The sequence below is a fragment of the Sus scrofa genome, chromosome 3 (genome assembly GCF_000003025.6).
Source record: "Sus scrofa isolate TJ Tabasco breed Duroc chromosome 3, Sscrofa11.1, whole genome shotgun sequence".
NCBI lineage: Eukaryota > Metazoa > Chordata > Mammalia > Artiodactyla > Suidae > Sus > Sus scrofa.
Window position 1 is genome coordinate 124,684,900 of NC_010445.4, and position 22,549 is coordinate 124,707,448.

The 22,549-nt window shown below is 42.9% G+C and overlaps 1 long non-coding RNA gene across 1 annotated transcript in view; it reads right to left on the bottom strand.

The window, feature by feature from the left end:
* The window catches only part of LOC106509907, a 55,732-nt gene continuing 38,954 nt past the window's right edge, over positions 5,772-22,549 (bottom strand). The window contains exon 3 of the long non-coding RNA XR_002342851.1: positions 5,772-8,332. This is a non-coding gene — a long non-coding RNA (uncharacterized LOC106509907). The remainder of the gene's footprint in view (positions 8,333-22,549) is intronic.

Below are 22,549 nucleotides of genomic sequence, written 5' to 3' on the forward strand. Positions count from 1 at the left end.
ACACAAGCAGCACTCCTAGGAACAGAGTGGCTCAGAGCACATGTGATTGGCATGTAGGAAAATAAATTAGGGAGAATTAATTCAGTCTCAGTTCCCAGTTCTAAACCAGAGCCATGTTGTTGCTATTCATTCGGTCATTTGACCTACGTCTATTTTTTTAATTGTTATTTCCCCAATACAATTTTTTTTCTACTGTACAGCATGGTGACCCAGTTACACATACATGTATACATTCTTTTTTCTCACATTATCCTGCTCCATCATAAATAACTAGACATAGTTCCCAGTGCTAAATGGCAGGATCTCATTGCTTATCCATTCCAAAGGCAATAGTTTGCTTCTCTTAACCCCAAGCTCCCCATCCACCCTACTCCCTCCCCCTCCCCCTTGGCAACCACAAGTCCATTCTCCAGGTCCATGATTTTCTTTTCTGTGGAAATGACCCGCGTCTATTAACCACCTGGTCTTGGACAGGCACCCAAGAGAGGTGACTGAGAAAACAGAACGAAGGGGTATACAGACTGCAAGGGGGACATAGACTTCCTGTCTTCCCCTCAGGCATAAACCAGTTACTGGGAACACTCAGAAAGGGGTTGACTACTGGCCTGCGGTGGTTGAGAGGGTCCAGAAGCAGGGAACTGTGGACCTGGGCTTCTAAGGGTGAATAGGTGGTCACCATGCAGAGTGGGGTAGACAGAACACTGAGGAAGGAGGCAGAGCAGTGATGTGAGAAAATGCAGGTTGTGCCTGGGGGTACTGCATAGTCTTATGTAGCTGAATCACAAGATGTAGGAGATGAGGCTAAAACTACAGATGCTGACCCACTGTGGAGAGCTTTGAATGCCGCACCAAGAGCCTGGTTCTTACCAAACTGGAAGGGGGCAGCGTGTCACAACCCTGGTCAGACAGTTATTCAATCTCCTGATTCTAGTCAAGGGATGAGAGCTTACTAACTTCTTCTTATAAATAGCATCTCCTCCAGGGCACCCGTTTGCCTCACGTCTGGCTTATTCTTACCTTGTCATTGGGCGTGGTTCTCAATGCTCGATTCATGTTATAAACATCTGGGAAGCTTGAAAAACATGATGGCTGGGTCCCACCTCGAACAATTATATCTGACTGTCTTCTGCAAGGTTCAGTCACAGAGTTTTTTAAGCTTTCCAGTTATTTATTAGATGCAGCCAGGTTAAGAAATAGTGCTTTAGGGAGTTCCCATCATGGCTCAGTGGAAACGAATCTGACTAGTATCCATAAGGATGCAGGTTCGATCCCTGACCTTGCTTAGTGGGTCAGAGAACCGGCATTGCCATGAGCTTTGGTGTAGGTCACAGATGCAGCTCAGATCCTTGCTTTTCTGTGGCTGTGAACGTCCATATGCCTCAGGTGCAGCCCTAAAAAAAAAAGAAGTAGTGCTTTAGAATCAGACCTTACGTCACCTGAGGAACTGGCCACCAGCTAGTCCCCAAGTCTTCTGAGACTGTCTCTGTAAGATTCATAATGGTCCAAGAGCCAAAGCAATCATGTTATTCAAAAAGCATATTTGAAAAACAGTGGGAGAAACCTAAGTGCTTGACCTTAATAGGCTCCTCATCCTCCCTGAGCCTAGAGTTTGATTTAGACTCATATGCCCCTGAGTTTCCCAAAGTGGCTGCTGCCTCAGGCCTTTCCACAGTGGATGCCACCTCACCTTGTCACTCTCAATGAGTCGCTTCATCCTCAGGAGACTCCCCTACCCCCGCCATCTGTTCTGCTTACAGAGTTCCCATAAAGGCTAAATCAGTTGAGAACCGGGAATGCAACTTTTGCACTGTGGTGCACACACCTGTGAGCAGTTAGTTACTGATACTGTAATGACATCTCGCGTGCTGACAACTAAAGAGGTCATGAAGAATCTTCACTTCACCCTCCATACAGAAGAATCCCTTCTAAATCCTGAGTTTCAATCCACTTTCTTGCAGATCTGCTTGGAGGAGTAGAAGGGAACCGGGGGAGAGGGGCGGCCCCACACGAAGCACTGCCTGTAACCCTGGCTGATGCAAGGTACCCTACCTGCCATCTCACTGAGGCCTCCCCACCACCTACCCACAAGGTGCTGTGTCCACCTCACAGGCTGCAAGGCAGAGGCGTTGCCTCCAAATGCAGCTACTAAGCAGACTGGACCAAATCTGGTTTGAGGCTTGTCATTAAGGGATGGGTCTTAAAAGCCCTTCTTGAAGCATCCTCTATACCCATTCAACACAAGATGTTGAAAAATACTGTCTTCTTTTCAGAGTCTTTTAGGAACAAAATCTTAATATATCCAGACGTGGCTCCTACATTAATTACAATGTGGTATCAGTGATTATTTCCTGCAAAAAAGAAAGAAAACTGTTGTCTTATTTACTCCAGGGTAGGGTCCTCCTAAAATGCAGCCTCCACTGACCCTGTTCCTGAGTCTTGGATCTTGAAAACCCATTTCCCAAGGATCTTATGAGCCACGTGGCTATTATGGGATGAACAGGCACTCCAGGCTCTCAGCACCACGCCTGCAGGGAATGGCCGTGGTTATTATTCTCCCCATTAGAGAAAAGGCCAAGCTCTGCTCAACAGCCCTGAGTCCATTAAGAAGAAATCTAGGTCATTTCTGATTTGAACAGTGTGATCCTCTGCCATGAAAGAACAAAAATGACCACCTCCAAGAAACACCTCCCCAGTCACAGCCCCCACCCATGGCTAGGTGACAGTGTGAGATCTGTCTTTGTACCTTCCTAAGCTTCTAAAGGACAACGTTTTTGATCCCTAGTCTGCGAGTCACTGTTCTGGGCACCGTGGGGGAGCACAGAGGCAGGAACTGACCATCTGTCCCCGAGGCACTCCCTGAGGAATGGAAGGAATGGGAGCTAGATATAAGGCAGCATTTGCTTGTGGGGAGGGGATATAAAGGGCGAGGTGGGAAGAGGAGTGGGGGGCAGAAAATTAGGAGCAGATCATGAGGAACTTTCGGATTGATAGCAAGTACCCAGACTTATCCCAAGGGCACATTAAGGGGACACTGACGGGTTTTACGCAGAGACCTCAATTGGCCATATCTGCTTACTGCATTCATGATATTCTCATGTACATTTCAGTGGTATTTATGAGACCTGTGGCTTCTAGCTGGGTTAGGCTTTATCAGACCCTAAAAGGATTCCATGTACCAGTGGACCCATGAGTGAAGGAGCAAAAGTGTCCAGCAAATCCCCTTGATGAGGCTGAAGTTCCCTGTCCATCTGTCATTTAACCCCAACCCCATCCTCTGAACTTCAAGGTATCTTTCTTACCTAAACCAAGGCTGGGTCTAGGCTTGGCTGGACTTGACAGTGGACCTTCTCTGGAGTAGCAGCTGGAAGGGAGGTGCAGGACTCCAAGCCCGGTGCCATGATCTGCCTTTGATATGTTGCTGCTTGTCCCCCTTACAGGGTCCTCCACAAGGTCTAGCTGCACCATTAACTGGCATGTGCCTTGTGCGTGCCATCCTGGGAAGGGTGCCTGCTCTTGACAAGCTCAACAACCGGAAAGTTTTTCTTAATATTGAGCTGAAATCCATCTGCTAATCACCTGCCTCCATTGGTATCCGTTTTACACTTCAGGTCATACAGAACGCCTTGGCTTCCTCTCCAATGGGACATATTTATTTACCTGATTCTCCCTGGAACAGTGAGGTTCTTAAGGCTGGGGACGGGGCCTGAATCTTGTAGAATCCCCAGAATCCAGTGCCATGCCTGACATACGAGAGCTCAATCAATGTAGGCTGAGTGAATGGACATACTCTTATAAATGGGACTAACAAACCTACTCACTTAGCAGAGTGAATGTAAAAACAGTATTCGTAGGTAGTATTCATGCTCTGTAACTTCTCATAGTCTTCTCCCGTCATGACTACTGGCACACCAAAAATTCTCAAAAATAAAACCTGAGCGAAGACCTTCTTTTGGTGGCTCCCATTCAGGCTGAAATATTCCTTTTAAGCGAGAGAACACAGCACCCTCTCTGAGCCCATGCTCCTTTATGACATGGGTGAGTGTTTCAGATCAGCACTTTGTGACCTGGGGAGCAAACTAGCCTCTGAGGAAATGGGACAGGAGCAAATCCATCCAGTGCACTTGACGGGGGCAGGAGAGGTCGGGAGGAGATGACCTTCTTCATATTATCCCTTTGTTACACCTGTCCTGTGCTCCCCCAGAGCAGAATTCTCCCTTCTCTGTGCCAAGGAGAACTCTCAGCTCCTCTCCTGCACCATGGCACATCTCACACACATAGTACTGGTGCGCCCTGGTCAGCCCCTGGCAACAGAGGAGGGTAAATTCATGTCTGATTTATCTTTATGTCCTCAGCCCAGTGCAGGGCCTGGCATACTAGCTAGCAGGCTGAATGCTCCCAGCGCGCATGCTTAGAATTCATCCGTACCTGCCAAATGTGAACAGCTGTGGACGTGTCCACCCTTCAGAAGTGGGACTGCTTTGTCATGTACCTCTGACCAGAAGGTTCCCATGTCCCTGTACTATTTCTACACATAAAGAATATTTTCATTCCTCCCAAGTGCATCCCAATTTCCAACCAGGGCTGCAGTTTTGTTCTCTGCCTTTTTGAACCTGCACACCCACTCCTTGTTTCAGAGAGCCTGGAAGACAGCAGATCAACCATTGCACATTGGAAGCAAAGCCATGAATAGCATGTCACTTTGCTGCTTTCCCCCTTACGCTTGGAATAGTGTCTCAGCTCCTAACGGAGGCTGCAAGACCCAGCACGACTAGTCCCCATCTCCTCCTAGCTGCACCTCCTGCCACCCCACCCCTCTGCTCACCAAGCACCAGGCCCACTTGGCCCACTACTAGTTTCTAGAACAAGCCCCTGTCTGCACCACTGCAAAGGCTTTTGGCTCTTGGATCCCTCAGCTGGGAATCACTCTCTCTGGCACTTCCAGTGACAACTCTTCTTATAGTCCAGACTTAAATGTCATCTTTCTGAGCCTTGCCTCAGACAATCTTTCCAAAGTAGAATCTGCCCTGTCTCTCGGGACAGAGCATGAATTTCAACACTAATTACTCTGTTTAGCCACTCACTATTTGCCATCCCATGATGCTGTAAAGCACGCCTACCTGGCATTCTGTTGTGTCTCTGGCACCCCACACCTTAAAAGAATGATGCAACATCACATCTTTAGCATGCTTATGTGGGTCAAATACAGTCCCATGCATAGCAGGGCCATTGCCTTTTTTAATTCTCAACACAATGCCAAAGGGTAATTACTATGCCCACATTATATGAGAATTTGAATCCATGTTGTCTGTTTTCAGAATCCATATGGTTAAAACCTAGAGCTATAGCATTCCATAAATATGTTCCAAATAAATAAATATGAAAAGCAACAATGGCAGGTCTCCTAGCCTCTATGGTGGTGTATTTCTAGAAGATAAGAACCAGGTCATATATCCTTTTGGTGTTTTCCAACACCCATTACAGTTCTGGGGATAGAGCAACTGAATTGTTGAGTGCAAAAAGCAGGAATTTAGTAATAATAGCACCACCCGTAGCAGTGGGTGCTGAGAATAGTGACCCCAGGATTAGGATATGGGACAAACTGCAGAATGTGGAGCAAGATTTAGAGATGATGCTCTTTACAGACCCTCATTTGCTCCCAAGTCCACGTCCCTCAACCAGGAATATGTGACCCTCCATGATGTGCCCTCGTCTCATTCCAGCCTCATCCCCCAGCCCTGTCCCCACCCACGTCCCCCCTTGCAGGTGATCAAGAGCCTATGGACCTTCTTGCCCTGTCAAGACACTTGGGCTTTAATTTTTAGGTAGAGGAAACACTAACAAATTTTGCTCAAGGGATCTGGCAGATTTACATGGAACATAGCAGACCTGACTAAAACTCATGGCGCGGATCATCATTAGGCGTGCACGGCACTTAAACCCCGTGGATTCTTGACAAATAATCCTGCAAGGAAGAAAGCCAGAAAGAGAAGGGATGGCCTTGGAATAATCCAATGATGAAAAAGGTTAGTTAAAAATACGGTCTTTACATTTTGGTTACAAATGTAAGAGCATACTTAGAGTAGTGCCCTGATAACTAATAATTTGGAAGGTGCCCTTCAGGTTGGGTTATTTCTCTGTCATCTCTTCAGCCAAACACCAGACAAAAGCAGAGGTGACTAAGACAGATTTTTAATATCAGGAAATTCACAGGGCAGAGCTGACTGAAAAAATCAGTAATCCTGCTGGGAGAAAAAACAAAAGGCCAAGTGAACGCAAGCCTAGGCTGGTGCCCAAGAGACGTGAGTTCTACTCCTGCCTCAGAGAACTTTTGGAATCTGCTCGGTGTAGACAAGGCAAACTGGACCCGGACCTTGGATTCCCAACCTGGAGCGCTTTGCAGTAGGACTACGTCATCCCTTCCAAGAGTCTCCCCATCCCCCACCTTGGAGGACTTGAGAGTCAGACAAATGCTCCACCAAAGAGCTGCCCACCTGAAGTGGTTACTCTTGTGAATCACTGTTACTGTGTGTTTCCTCAGGCTTGGAAAGAAACTGCTTGCCGTTCCTGGAGCAAAACCCATCAGCAACTTCACCTTTTCTTCCTCAGGAGCTCTTTTCACCAAATCCAACCATTGGGAAGCTTGCATAGTAAATGGATTGGTCCTCCAGTGTCCACGGGAGACCACACTGTGGAAATTTCCACTACCCTCTCCCCCTCCCTCTAGTCTCCCTCACCTCATCCCTTTTCCTCTCTTTCTCCTCTATTTGTGCAAACCATTTACAATGATTCCACTTAACCAGAAATAGAGGTTTTAAGTTATTTTATTTATCGGTTTTCTCTTACTATGAAATCAATATATACTAAACTCAGTGGCATGGCCGACATTTTTTTTTCCTCCTATAAAATCATCTCTAAGTTCTCCTCAGCCCTGCTATTGTGTCCTTCCCCCCTTTCTAAATGGGGGGCTGGAGTACTCACTACCCCTGGAGGGTTTGCATGGTTTTAACAGTCCTGTTCTGAGCAGATCAATATTCTAAGTAACCGCCCTCAATTCTCTCACCATGAGCTCCAGTTTGTCCCTACACCGTGGCACATGAGGACTCAGGTTTAGGGTATGGCTTCTGCCCTTGAGGTCCTGAATAATAAGTTCTCTCATAGACCAGCAGCTGTTCCTGTCACTTCAGACCCCAACACAGGCATCCTCTACTCACCCCAAATCAGAAGGATGCACAAGTCCATAGGTCCATTTGCATTAAGAGGTAACTCTGACTACAGATCTTCCAGGACTCATATTTCAACCTGAAGAATGTAGACCTTTTGTCATTTCTAATGTCCAGGCAGAGAAAAGGATATTTAAGGACTGAAATAAGGTGGCAGGAAAGTGAGATTCACTCACTGCATATAAAGTGGTTGAAAAATCCCCTCTTTCACTATCTCTTTTCCCCTTGGGTCTGTGGTTCACAAACTGCAGAGCATAAATCGTGGTGCAGACCATGCTGGAATATCAATAAAGCCACATCGACCCGAGGCAGGAACTCAGCTTGCAGTGTGAGGATTTTTTTTTTTTTTTTTTAGACGTTGGTTGGCAGCCAGGTTGATGAAAGGAGAAACCAAAGAGAATAACAGCTTTGCAGCAGCAGAAAAGGAAGTTAGGATTCAGGAAATGTTATCCATGTGCCTCACTGCAAATTTGTAAGGAATGAATGTTGGGGTGGAGGTGGGTGGGGTGGTGAATAATGAAAGTGCCAATACCATTCCGGAGGCCACAAAGACCTGAGGCTTAGGTGGTCCCCAAAAGTTATGGGCTGAATTGTGCCCCTCCCAAAATTCCTATGTAGGAGTCCTAACCCCTAGTACATGAGAATGTGACCTGCTTCGGAGAGAGGGTTTTTACAGAAGTATTCAAGTTAAAGTGAGGTCATTAGGGTGATCTTATAAAAGGCCAATGTACACACAGACACGCATGGAGAGAGGCTGCTGTGCGGAGAGAGAGGGAGAAGTCGGCCATCTTCCAAGTCAAAGTGAGAGGCTGGGAACAGCTCCTCCGCTCTCAGATGGAACCAACCCAGCTGACGCCTTGATCGCAGACGCCCCGCCTCCAAAACCGGGAGACAATGCATGTGTGTTGTTTAAGGCATTCTGTTTGTGGGACTTCATTGCAAAAGTTCATCAGAACAGATCAGCAAGCTCCCAGAAATGCCAGCAAAGGAATGGGACGGCTTCCATCTTCTTTTGCAGGAGTTCCCTCTTTTTAACTCCCAGATGGATCCTTCCTGAATGGCCCCCACTCTTTAGGATTTTTCGAATAATTTGCCCGTCTGTAAAAGTGTACCTAGAAGATAATAACCAAGTTTTTGTTATCATTCTATAACAATCAAAGAGAATATCCTTCTCAGAACATCTGATCACCATGAAGAGCAAGCGTGACCACCGTCATTTTGTTTCGAGACAAATATACGTGGCATTGACTAAGTTTGAACAGATTCTTCATGGGTAAGGGTAGCAACTTCATCAGGCTTTCGTAAGTGTGAGCAATATTTCATAAATCTCCTTCTGCCACCTGCTACCCCATTTGACCTTCGTGGACACCAGGGTAGAATTAAGAATATAGGCCTGAGGAGTTCCCATTGTGGCACAGTGGAAGCGAATCTGACTAGGAACTGTGAGGTTGCAGGTTCGATCCCTGGCCTTGCTCAGTGGGTTAAGGATCCGGTGTTGCCATGAGCTGTAGTGTAGGTCTCAGACGCATCTTGGATCTGGCATTGCTGTGGCTCTGGTGTAGGCTGGCAGCTATAGCTCCAATTGGACCCCTAGCCTGGGAACCTCCATATGCCACAGGTGTGGCCCTAAAAAGACCAAAAAAAAAAAAATATATATATATATATATATATATTTAGGCCTGAGAAAGACAAGTAATGTGTGATATCACTTATATGTGGAATCTTTAAAAAAGGTACAAATGAACTTATTTACAAAACAGAAATAGGTCCACGAACATAGAAAACAAACTTATGGCTACCAAAGGGGGTAAAGGGGTGAGGGGAAAATTCAGAGTTTGAGATTAACATATACATGCTACTTTGTATAAAATAGATAACCAACAAGTACCTACTATATAGCACAGGGAATGCTACTTAATTTACTGTAATAAGTCCGCAATGGAATAAACTGAAATAACCTATAAGAGGAAAGAATTTGAAGAAGATTACATATAAATATATATTAATATGTTTTATTATGTATATGTATTTTAACATATAATATAGATTATATAAAATATATTTATATTAAATATAAATCAATAAATATATAGCTTATTCTACTTTGCTGTACACCTGAAACTAACACAACCTTGGGAATCAATTATACTTAAATTTTTAAAATTTTTTAAATAGAAAAATAATTTAAGAAAAGAACCCAGTCCTGTGTTTCTCAGGGGTTGGTGGCAGGCATGTACCAAATTAAAAGCCCAGTGGTTTATTTTCATAAGCTGCTGTCACCAGTCCCACACCCCAGCTCAAGAAGACCGAATTCTTCCTCTTGTTTGAGAGACGCCACCATTAAGTCAGCATTTCAACAACCATTTCCGAAGCTCATACTGTGGGCTCAGGATATGCCAGACATCAGAGGCTTCCATAAGATACTATCTTTTCCCTGTGCAGCTCCACATCTTGTGAAAGATGCAGACATTAAAACAGGTCATGATAACAGAGCTGTGTGGGACATGACCAAGGAAAGGCTTAGAGTCAGACTCAGAGAGTCAGCAAGCCGTTCTGGCAAATGTCTTTTTAGCAGAGGAGCTAGCCAGGCGATGGCAAGGCAAGGCCAGGGGTGAGCAAAGACGCAGAGGAGGGCGAGCGTCGTGTGCACAGGTACCTGTGTGTGAGTGCATGTGTGCCCACGTGGTATGAGCAAGGCGAGGATGAATGAAAGGGAAGACTCGAGGCTGGGGTAACAGTGGTTGACTATACACAGCTGGAGTTGCTGGGAAACTGGCTTGACAAGAACCTGGACCAGACTGGAGGGCTCTCTAGATCCAGCAAGACTAAGTGGTATACCCAAGACTACTAGGTTGGTTAGTAGAGATAAACTTGAGTCTTCTTTCTCCCAATTTAATGTTACCTCCACTACGTAGTAATAATGGAGAATGTGTATTAGCAGTTATGATAAGACATTACATGCATCAAGTCATTGAATCCTTACAATCCAATAAAAGAATTATTCATATTACTAACCCCACTTTTCTGATGAAAACGAGAAGACCTGGGGAATTTACACCCCACTCAAAGTTACACTGCCAGAAAGTGATTATCAGTTTTCTTAGCCATTATTCCATGGTTCCTTTGTACTGTCTTCTATGACAATAGCCTGTACAGAAAAAGAAGGTCAGCTTATATGATATGTCTGAAAGGGGGGGAAAACCTTTGTACAAGCAATGGTGCAGGACTGATCTTTATTGAGAAGACGAGTACCATGTTATCCACCTAATTCTCAGTAGGGTGAGAATTTACCCTAGTTTCAGGGATGCCCAACATTCATCTTCAATAGAAATAGCAAAACAGAACCCAAACTGGTTCCTCCTCTCTTGGTTTAGCTTTGCGAGTCCCACAGGCATGGTGTCCTGGGGAGCATTTTGGTTGGATGTGATTTATATACTGACACATCTATTTTCTGAGAACCTCAAATATGTCAGTTGTGGATCATATATAAAGGGTTTTTTTTTTTTTTTAAGAAGGAAAAGCGATTGGAGAAAAGGAAGACTAACACACAACATGTTTCTGGACTGATAAGCATCATTTGTTAGAAAAGTTAGGGTTGAGCTGGAGGATTACACTGTAAATGCTATTTTGAGCTCTAATTCCCTGCTCTGCTGTATCAGGGTGGTAGCAGGATGTATGAATATATTATATCGGCATGATGACTTCCAAAAAATTGAGAAAATAAGATAAAATACACTCATCATTGCTTTGAACACAATGCTGAAATTTGTGTTCCCTGCTTGATGCTCTATTAGGCAGAGGAAACGCAAAACCTTGGATTCCCTTCTTGATGCAGAGCCATGTCAAGGAAAGCAAAACCCGGGCGGTATTGTGCTTCTAAGATGGTGGATCAGCAGAGACGAGAGGAGTGGAACAGAAGAAACCACAAGAGCAGTGATCAAAGACTGTTGTTCAAAGTGCAAAGGAGGAACAGAAATGGAGGTTGTTTCTAGAAGATTGGCTGTCTTGGCAACTGTCTTGAGGGGGTGTTGCAAGCGCGAGCTTGGAGCTGTGAAGAGTTAAGAGGCTGTGGTAGCCACCTGAGAATTGGCCAGGGCGGGTGTGGGGTCTTAATAAAGAAAAGGGCTGGCTCTGTCTGAGAGCATCTCAGAGGACCTCAGAAGGAGCCAGCATGTCCTCCCAGGTCAAGCCCAGCCGTGTCAACCTTCCTGTGTTCAATCTCTGAACCACTTCAAGTTTGAGCTCAGACAATGATGTCACCTCTATAGGCTTTAGTACCCTCATCTGTAAATTTCTGATACATAATAGTCCTGATTTGATGGAGAATTGTGAGCAGCAAGTGACATCATTCTGTAAAACACTGAGCCCAGCCCATTCCAGGGTTAGTACTCTCCAGATATTAGCGACGATGATCCTTGTTTGAAGAGCTGACATCTGAGATGGGCTGGGAAAGATGAAGAGTATTTTGCTAGATGGAAGAGGGTGGGGAGGGGTGAATATTCCAAGGAGCAAGATTAACGTTGAAATCGATTTTCCAGGCCAAGAAGAAAAATACCTCTTTTGTGAAAACTTCCTTTTTTTAGCTTGACTGTTAGCAAAAGCAAGCCAAGAATTTCACATGGGAAATGGGTTCTGAAACTCCACCTTTCATTCTGAAATTCAGGAGTTATAAGTTTGCATTTTATTATTCTCCGTCGGTTAGTCTTTGCCTTAATCTCCGTTCCACCCAAACCCAAGCATTTTGCTCAAGCATTGGGCTCTCCAGCCAAGAAATGAATAAATGACTGGGGAGCAAAAAGGATTGAGATGGTAATGCTGGTAAATGAAAATAGAAGCTATTCAGGTTATCAGCCCTCTGGTCATTCTGTCTGTCAAGCAGGTATTGGGCTTCTACTCTGTGCCAAGTGTTATGCTGGATGCAGAGGATATGAAGGTACTGACATCATTGCCCTCAACCCTGAGAGGCTCTGACTGGTGAGGGAGAAGGTCAGGTAACCAGACAATTTCAATTTCAAAGGACAGAGGAAGAAGCCAGGTGCCTGGTAACAATGAGCCCAGCCCAGAGGGCCAATGGAAAAGTCACACGATATTTTAAAATCAGTATTAACATCCTTCAGAGAGTTCCTGTTGTGGCTCAGTGGGTTAAGGAGCTGTTGTTGTCCCCGAGAGAATGTCAACTCAATCCCTGGCATGGCTCAGTGGTTTAAATATCTTGTGATGCTGTAAGCTGCAGCATAGGTCGCAGATACTGCTAGGATCTTGTGTTGCTGTGGCTGTGGGGTAGGGTGTAGCTGCAGCTCTGATTCAACCCCTGGCCTGGGAACTTTTATATGCCACAGGTGTGGCTGTAAAAAAGAAAAAAAAAAATCCTTTCACTTTGCTTCTTAAAAGAATGTTGAAGTTACAGCTATGTAAGAAGAAGCTGTTCTCCAGGTATCACCTGGCATGCATTAGGAAGGGTGCATAACTCAGCCCCATGTGTGAGCCTCAGAGAGCTTCTTTCCAACTGATAACCACATTTGTCAGACCCTTAACCTCTTAACCTGTGTTTCACATTTTCAATTTCCTCCTTCTGAAAGAAAAAGTTTAATCAGGGCTGAATTAAATGAGAAATGTTAATGCTGAGATAATTAGTACTGCTTTTGGAAGAATTATCTTTAATAACACATTTCATTCATCAGCCCTAAACGCAGTTTTGATCCTACCATCTCCTGATATGTGCGGAATCACTGGATTTTCATACTGAGTTGTAGCTTTGGGGCTTTCATCACACACAAAGGGCTTGTCCAGTCACTGCTCATTTGAGTGTTAAAATTCAAAGTACCGATGCACAGCTTCTTAAAGATTCTTTACCTTTAATGAAGACAACTCACAGAGTTGGGAGACAGGAAAGATAGATTCTGAGGGTGTTGGCAGTAGGGGAAATCAGAAGAAAGCTCAGTTTGGTCTCTTGGGTTGCTTCGCTGGAGCAAGTCATCGGAGACAACTCTTTTCCATTCCAGGCTTAGTGACTTTTTTCCAAGTTGGAATGTAATGTACACAAGCACTGGAGGCAGAATCAGACCGACTTGCCCCCAGGTCCCCAGCCCACCGGTTCTGACACTTACAAGAATATATGTAGACTAAATCATTAAAACCATAATTTGTCCATCTGTAAAATGGGTTAATAAAAAACTACCCTGGAGGGTTGTTATTATCATAACGTAGAGCATTATTTCCCAAACTGCCAAAAACACTAAAAAAAGTGTCTAGCAAATGTTGCTATTATTCACTTATTATTTATTGATTTATTCCCATGGTAGGTTGAAAGCAGATCCATGCCTCACACTTTTGGATGTTCTGTGTGCTACTAAGCAGGCACTTACGACTATTTGAATAGTCGTTGAGTGTCTGGACCTGTCACCTCATTTAGTACCTTTCAAAGAGCACTTTTTTTTGGAATTGTTAATAATATTTATGGCGAGAGAACGAGGACTAAGAGTATGTATTGATCAAAGATCATTTCCATTGCAAGAGATAGAAACTTACTGAAAAAATTCTGGTTTTGTTAGCAGGACCACAAAGAGGTCTCACAGCATCGGGGGGGGGGGGTGGTGTCACACATCCACTGACTATGGCAGTTGGGTTCCAGGGCTTTGCCCTCGTCTCTTTCACAATAACTCTGCCCTCCAAACCCTGGCCTTGGTAGGAGGCTTAGTAATTGTTTCTGTGTTTACCGACTTCATCCGTCTCACCAGGGAGGCTTTTTGATGATTTCCTTTTGATTTTGCAGGTTTAAATGTATCAGGTACTTGAGAATCAAGTTTTGGTCCTGGAACAGCATGACCCAATAGAGTTTTGGAAAGTGATGAACAAACTGTAATAGAGAGTCCAATACACTTGGTCAAAAGTGCTATGCTAGAAAACAAATGGCACAAATAAAATAAACACTTTATGTGGCTCTGAGGTTGACTTTTTTTGAGCACAATGGATGTATCATCCCACTCTCTCCTGGCCTGGAAGGTTTCTGGTGAGAAGTCTGCTGACAGCCTAACTGGGATTAGGCTGCATGTGATAAGTCTTTTTTTTCTCTTGCTGCTTTCAAAATTCTTTCTTTGTCTCTGACTTTTGAGAGCTTGATTATAATATACCTCAGAGGAAATTTCTTTTGGGAGGCGGGGTCTTTGAAATTCATGTACCTGGATGGCTATATCTCTCTCCAGATTTAGGAAATTATTTCTTTAAGTTCTCCGTTTCTTTCCACCCCTCTTCTCCTTCTGGCACGCCCATAGTGCAGATATTGTTTCATGTTATGGTACCCATAACACACATGGACTTTTTTCATTCTTTTTCATTCTAATTTCTTTCACTCTTCAACCTAGATAATATCAAGAGATCTGTCTTCAAACGGACAGATTCTTTCTTCTGCCCAATTCAACCTGATTTTGAAGCTCTCTATCATATTTTTCATTTCATTAATTGTATTTTTTTAGCTTGAGAATTTCTGTTTGGTCTTTGTTATGATTTGTTTCTCTTTGTTGAACTTCTCATTCTGTTCATATATTATTTTCTTTAGTTTATTGAGTTGTCTATCTGTATTCTCTTGAATCTCACCAAGTTTCTTTAAGATAATTATTTTGGGAGTTCCCATCATGGCTCAGCAGAAATGAATCTGACTAGGATCCATGAGGATGCAGGTTCGATCCCTGTCCTTGCTCAGTGAGTGAAGGATCTGGCGTTGCCATGAGCTATGGTGTGGGTCACAGATGCAGCTTGGATCTGGCATTGCTGTGGCTGTGGTATAGGCTGGCAGCTGTAGCTCTGATTCAGTCCCTAGCCTGGGAACCTCCATATGCCATGGGTGTAGCCCTAAAAAGACAAAAATTAATAATAATAAAATAAAATAATTATTTTGAATTCTTTTTCAGGTAACTTGCAGGTCTCCATTTCTTCAGAGTCAGTTACTGGAAAACTATTATGTTTTTGGTGTCATATGTCCTTATTTTTTCATGTTTCTGATGGCTTTATATTACTGTCTGTGCATTTGAGGGTGTAGTCACCTTTTCCAGCTTTTTGGAAAGATTTTCACCTGAAGGTGAATGGAAGGGCATGGAGGGAAGGGATGCAGTGTCTTTGGTCCCTAGGAAGGCAAATGTAGTCTCCACGGAGCTCTGTCAGCAGAGGTCAATATCAAACACAGCTAAGTTCAAGGTATAGGGAATGAGATAGATAAATAATTACTATTCTGTAAAATAAATAACACAGCAACATAGGCAGTGATGTGGAAACATAAAGGAGATAGTTAATAATTGTGCATTTTCAGACCAGAGACCATTTAAGAATATTTTTGAAACCTGAATAGGAAATTCTATATTGATTAAAATATAATCATCTATATAAGCCCTTAGTTGTATCAAAAGCAGAAGCTTTTTCATGAATGCTAGCAAACAGTTTTCATCTGTTATATATATATATATATTTATGCATGTGTGTGTGTGTGTGTAGTATGTCTACACACACACACATGTCCATTCCTAAAACATGTTCTAACTGTTCATTATCTGCCAAATACAAGACAATAAGACATAGTCCCTACCTCCAGGAATTTTCTATTCTAGGAAGAGAGACAGAGCAGCTAACTGAACGACATAACAATATATCATATGCTGAGAAAAATGTATGTACAAAACATACGTACAGGGGAGGAAATTGGCTTAGACTAGGGAGATCAAGATAACATAACCCTCTAAACACGTTGAAATATGAACAATATGCTAAATTTGTACCTTACACAATTATAATACACTGTAAGATGGTATAAAAGGAGTTAACAGCTCTACTGCTTACTAACTATAAGATTTTAAGCAAGATGTTTAACTTCTTTTAGCCCCAATTTCCTTATCTGCAAACTAGGGGACAAAAATGAACCTACAGAATTAATTGAGATAGTGGATGTGAAGTACAATTTATTAGAAAACACTCAATAGGTTTTAGCTATTATTTTCAATGTTGTTATTAATAACCATTTGTCCATCAGTTCATTTCCATTGCAACTATCCACTATGCTTTTGTCATGAAAATAGTGTAAAGTGTCAATGTTGGGTCCCTTCGAGTCCTAAAACATGTTTCTATTGCATTCTTATGCTGCTGAGCAGGAATACAGACATAATCAGAGTAAATCCGACAGTGGTTCTAGCACAGAGACACAGCTGGCACACGAAAGAATCCTTGTTTGCCAAAATGACTCCTCTCTATCAAAGCATGTGACACATTACCTATACACAAAAAGTCCTCAATAAATTCTTGCCAAATGGATGAATAAGTAAATAAATAAGAGAGTGCAAGAGTGAACAAGTGTAGGAATAACTCTTCCTTTTGGGAAAATTTCCCAAACTGAACAAACCATTCAGTGTGAAAGCCTCACCACTCTTCAGAGTAAGAACCACCAGCCCATACTAAGTCCCAGGTAAGCAGCTTCTTTATACAGTCTCTTTCTTCACTTTCTCAACAACTTTTTGGATTAAGATGGGATTTGCCCCCATTTTATGAGTTCGGAAGTGGAAGAAGAGAATGGTGAAGTGTCTTATCCAAGAATTAAACCGCTGATTTGGCAGAGTTTGAATCCAGCTAAGTGCATTCTCTGTTTAGTGATGCAGCTCTTAGGAAAGCTGTAAACTCAAAACCCTTCCACCAAAAGTGCTCCTCTTGTACTTTCATTTTTTCATTCACATTTCAACTGTCTACCAGTCACTTAGTCTAGAAACCAGAACATCAACTGAGACTCTATACTTGCCCCCACTGCCTTTTATTTCCAGTGAATTACCAATAGTCACCAATCCTCCCTCCTAAAAAATCTCAAATATTTCCTCCATCTCCATTCTGCACGCTACTCCCTTCACTTAGCCCACTGTCTTCTTATCCTCATCTAATTTAATTGCCTTATAACTGGTGTTGAGCACTCCAGCCCCTGTCATCTTTTTTTTTTTTTTTTTTTTTTTGGTCTTTTTAAGACTGCACCTGAGGCACATGGAAGTTCCAGGCTAGGGGTAGAATTGGAGCTACAGCTGCTGTCCTACACCACAGCCACAGCAACACAGGATCCGAGCCATGTCTGCAACTCACACCACAGCTCAGGCCAATGCCAGATCCTTAACCCACTGAGTGAGGCCAAGGATCAAACCTGCATCGTGAATGCTAGCTGGGTTCATTACTGCTGAGCCACAGTAGGAACTCCCCAACCACTGTCATCTTAAATCCATCCTCCAAAGAGCAGCCACATTGGTCTTCATGGGACACATGGATGACCACCTCAGTCACCTGCTTCCGTTTCCTCAATCCCTCGTTAGAAAAATACACATAACATATGAAGCCCATTGTTTTCTGATCCATCCAATTTGTCTATCACACAGCGCTTAACCATAGGTCAACACTGTGTGTCAAGAAATGTTCTAAATGCTTTCCATCCAATGACTCTCACAATCCCACAACAAAGCTATGCTGTAGTTGCCGTATTACACTGGGAAATCTGTCGAAGAAGCTATGTGGCTGCTCAACTACTCTTTCCAATGCCGAGCACAGGACCCGCTCCATAGTAGATATTCAGGGAACATTTGCTAGAGGAGCAGATAGATGGGTGGACAAATATAGAATGAGATAAAGGTGTCTAATGCTGATCTTAAAAATAAACTAAAATAAGAGGCGACAGCAACACCAGGCCCAACTAACCAGTACGCTGTGCTCTTCCTCTCTTCCAGTTTGAAATCTCTAAGTCAATCATATTTTCACCAGACTGGTTGAAATACAGCTTCATTAAAAACTTAGGAAGTTAAAAATGATCAACAAAGGTGAAAATGCAAAATTTTGCTTGTTCTCCCCTTTCCCAAAATCTTGTGAAATCTTGCCAAGCAACCCAATGAGACGACCACAGTCAGTCATGAATCTGTGTGTGCAGGCATTTGAACTCAACCAAGACTGGGGAAAAAATTGACTTACCATAAAGAGGAGCTGTTTCTAGAATCTTTCAGTAAGGGAGCTGATTTGCATTTTCCTTTCAACATGAACTGATTTTAAGTGGGAGAAAAATCAACTTCTGTTTTGTACTCTAATGGGAGGATAAAAGTTATACAACCGTGTATTCCACTGATTAGAAATTCCTGCTCATTTTCTGCTGCCTGCTAGCCATTTGGTAGCATTTTAATTTAACTTTCCACTTGCATGTTTCCCATTAATATTTATGAAATGATTACTAGCTACAGCTCAGTCTTAAAAAACTGGATTTGAAGCGTTCGGCAAAATACATTTAGTTGTGAACAAATAATGCTATAACAAGCTGTTAGGGGCCTTTCATTTCTTAATGCACCTCTTTTTTTCCTAAAGCTAAGATAATTAAAAAGCAATGGGGGCCTAATAGGCAGGTAAAAATTTTAATAATTACATAAAACACAGTACATTGTAGGAATCCTTAGACTAAGTCTAATTTCTGACTTGGAGTAGAATCGGCAGAGTCTTAAAAGCTCGTTAGATAAAGACAAAGCTTTAGTCCCAGAATCTGCATGAACATCATAATAACAACTAGGATGCTTAAGGACCTTTATACTTGAAAAGTTCTTTTTTACATTTTTTAAATTTTAACCTCACAACCACTCCATAAGAGGGGTGTTATCATTTTTGTTTTACAAATTAGAGATTTTAGGTTTAGGTTTAAGTGCTGTTCTTTATTTCATAAAAACTGTCTGAAAGGCAGCCCCATGCCAAACTCTGCATCAGTTCTTTCATCTAGAGGGTACCCATTGGAGCCTGTCCATCCAGGAGCTCATGGTCTCTGCAGGAGCAAGGCGCTCCGGTAAAACAGATCACGCCAATGTGGTTACGGCAAAAACTGACTACAGCGGAGGTCTGTGCCAGGTACAGTATAAAACCAAAGAGGAACTAATCAAAACCAAAATGGGGAGCAAGAAGAGGGGTCCTGAAAAGTTAAGAAAGTTTTGAAACTAAATCCTAGGGATGATTAAGTCAATAACAGCTCAAAGGCATACAGCGTTTATCTGGAAACTGCACACTGCTTGATTCAGGACTGCTGAGAGCCAGTTAAGAGAGGCTGCTTGGAAAAGGAGGCATGAACTAGATCCCAAGGCGTTCAAGTTTCATTTTATTTTTAGCTGATGAGGAGTCATTTAAAAAAAAAATTCAAGTGGATCAGTGAAATGACAGAATACGTGGGCTGGGTATGTTGTTCAGCAACAAGAATTGACTAAATCAGAGAGTGAGAGACCAGAGGCTGGGAGACCAGGTAGAAGTTCAGGACAAGAATGACAAGAGCTTGAACTTGGCTGTGGGGCAGGGACAGTGGGGATGAAAATCAAACTGCCAGAAAGAGGCTAAACCCATTATTGGACCAAATTCTGTGTCCCCAAATGCCATGCCCTGTACACCACACCACACTTTTTCCTTCTATTTTAAAGTATAGTTGATTTGCAGTATTGCCTTAGTTTCAGATGTACAGCACAGTGGTTCAGTTATACACATGTGTTCACTTAAACTTACACATATATATTCTTTTTCAGATTTTTTTCCCATACAGGTTATTACAAAATATTGAGTAGTTGTCTGTGCTATACAGTAGGTCCTTGTTGGTAACCTATTGTATATACAGTAGTACATGTGTGTTCATCCCAAACTCCTAATTTATCCCCTCTCCTTTCCCCTTTAGGAACCACGAGTTTGTTTTTTATGCCTGTGGTTCTCTATCCATTTTATAAAGTTCATTTTTATCTTTTTTTAAGATTCCACATATAAGTGATATCATATGGTATTTGTCTTTCTCTTTTTGACTTATTTCACTTAGTATTATAATCTCTAGGTCCATCCTCTGTTTCTGCAAACAATATTGCTTCATTTTTTTTTATGGCTGAGTAATAGTCCACTGTATATATGTACCACATCTTCTTTATCCAATCCTCTGTTGATGGACATCTAAGTCACTTCCATGTCTTGGTGATAGTGCTGCTATGAACATCAGGGTACATGTATCTTTAAAAGACAGGCTCGGGAGTTCCCACTATGGCTTGGCAGGTTAAGAACCCAAGTAGTATCCAGGAGGATTTGGGTTTGATCCCTGGCCTCACTCAGTGTGTTCTGAATCTGGCAGTGCCACAAGCTGCAGGATAGGTCATAGGTGTGTCTCAGATCTTGAGTTGCTGTATCTGTGGCCTAGACTGGCAGCTGCAGCTCCAATTCAACCCCCAGCTGGGAACGTCCATATGCCATAGGTGTGGTCCTAAAAATTAATTAAGTAATTAATGACAGGCTTTAACTATCATCTCTTAACTATTAATGACACAGAGGCACAAAGAAATCAATAAGATCATGTCAAAGAAGGAGGAAACCCCCCCCCACTGTATATCAAAGCTGAATGACCGCATCTCTAACGAGGCAGGGTTATATTGTTCAAGCTCCATCATAATAGTCTTCTAGGTGCAAGGCTGGCTTGTGGCAAAATCAGAGACGATGGGCCCTTTGGCCGTCTCATCTCCCTCTCTATCTGAACAATAAGACTTTCACTGTTAGTAGCTTAACATGTAACCTCTCTCCAAGGTCAATGACCATGAAGAGCACTAAAGACTCAGTCCAAGAGATTTCACTCGTCATGGTGGAAATTCTGGAGCCTTTAGGGATGTTGGGGCGGTTTCAGACCACAGTAGGGAGCCCGGGTCACGTTCTTTCTGTTCGTACCAATACCCGCCTCTGCAGTACAACGTAAGTGTTTCCAGCGCATCTCCCTTCCCCCCCCACCCCCCCGTGCAGTTCCCCCTGCCCCTGGCTTGGGCCATTCCAGACTCATAGCTCTGTATTAGGGCCCCTATAATTCTGCAGGCAAAATATTATTTTCTTCGAGAGACAAATCCAATATTATTAAAGAGTAATGATTTAGACGGCTTTGTACAGGGCTTCTTGGCTAAAAGCAACGAGAAGGGTGGGCCCACAGGCTTCATTGGTAACAGGGGGTAAGGACAGATGGAGAGAATGAGTTTACTAGTCAGATCTGCAGGCATTGTTGAGCTGCACTGTCTGAGCAAAGGTAGAGCCTCATTCACACTTGAACATATAAAAATACGCCCCCCCGCCCCCTCCCCACATATACACACCTGTCACTGCAAGTAAGAGGCACTGGGTGAATCACCCATTTGTCGATGACATTTCATCACAAAGACAGTTGTTTTATAGTTGCCACACTTTTCAAACCCAAATCAAAATTATGTCCTAAAAAAACTTTCCCTTTTTTATTTTTATTTTTTTTAGAAAAACAAATACATTTTAAAAATCTAGTAATCATCATGGTTTAGTTCATCTGACAGCCAAACGAACAGTGGATTTTGCCCCCCAGGCCTCTGCCTTTCATCTTTAGCAGGACTCGCCTCCCATTTAACTGAAGTGATCAGGCCTTTTTGGTAAAAATGCTTATTCTTTCTCTCTGGCTCCTCAAAATACTCGTTTCTGTTCTACTCTGACTTCTCTGAATACGGTGAAATGGCATAACACAAACTGCCTAGCCTCAGGAGTCTGAAGAATCTGAGACTGAATTCCCGCCCTCATGATTACAGTCTGTGGCTCAGGGCAAGTCCTTTCACAGGTTTGAGCCTTGGGTTTCTCCTCTGTGAAACGTGGCTAACAGCGCCCCCATGAAGCTGCAGAGGTAGTGCAAACGCTCAATCCATGTCTGCCCTTTCACCTTCATTTCCATAACCTGGGAGGCTTAGCACCACTGTTTCTGACACCGGCATTCCCCCTAGCATTGCTGCGGCCCTTCAGGCTGCTTTTCCATCAATGACATTTTCCCAACATGCTTCAAGATCCAGTTCCAACATGACTCTGGTCCTGTAAGAAACGTCGTGTGGTTTTCTCTTTTTAATATAAGCAAATAAGGGAGGGATGGACTGGGGGTTTGGGATTGGCACATGCACACTGTGGTTTATGGAACCCTTGGCCAGTAGGGACCTGCCGTGGAGCGCAGAGAACTCTACCCAAAATTCTGTGATAATGTGTGTGGGAAGAGACTCTGAAGGAGAATGGATGTGTGTATATGTGTAACTGAATCACTTTGTGGTACAGCAGACATGATCACAACATTGCAAGTCAACTAGACAACTTTAAAAATGAAAAAAACAAAAACAAAAAAAGTTTAAAAAAAAATAAGCAAATGTTAACCTCAGGATCCCATGGACTAATTCAGATTAAAATACAGCATTCCACAGGAGCAAGAGTTTATTTTATTTGGTTGGTTGTTGTAAAAACAAAACATTTCTACATTTCCGTAGTCTCTCTGAAATCCATAAAGCAAAACCCATTATTTT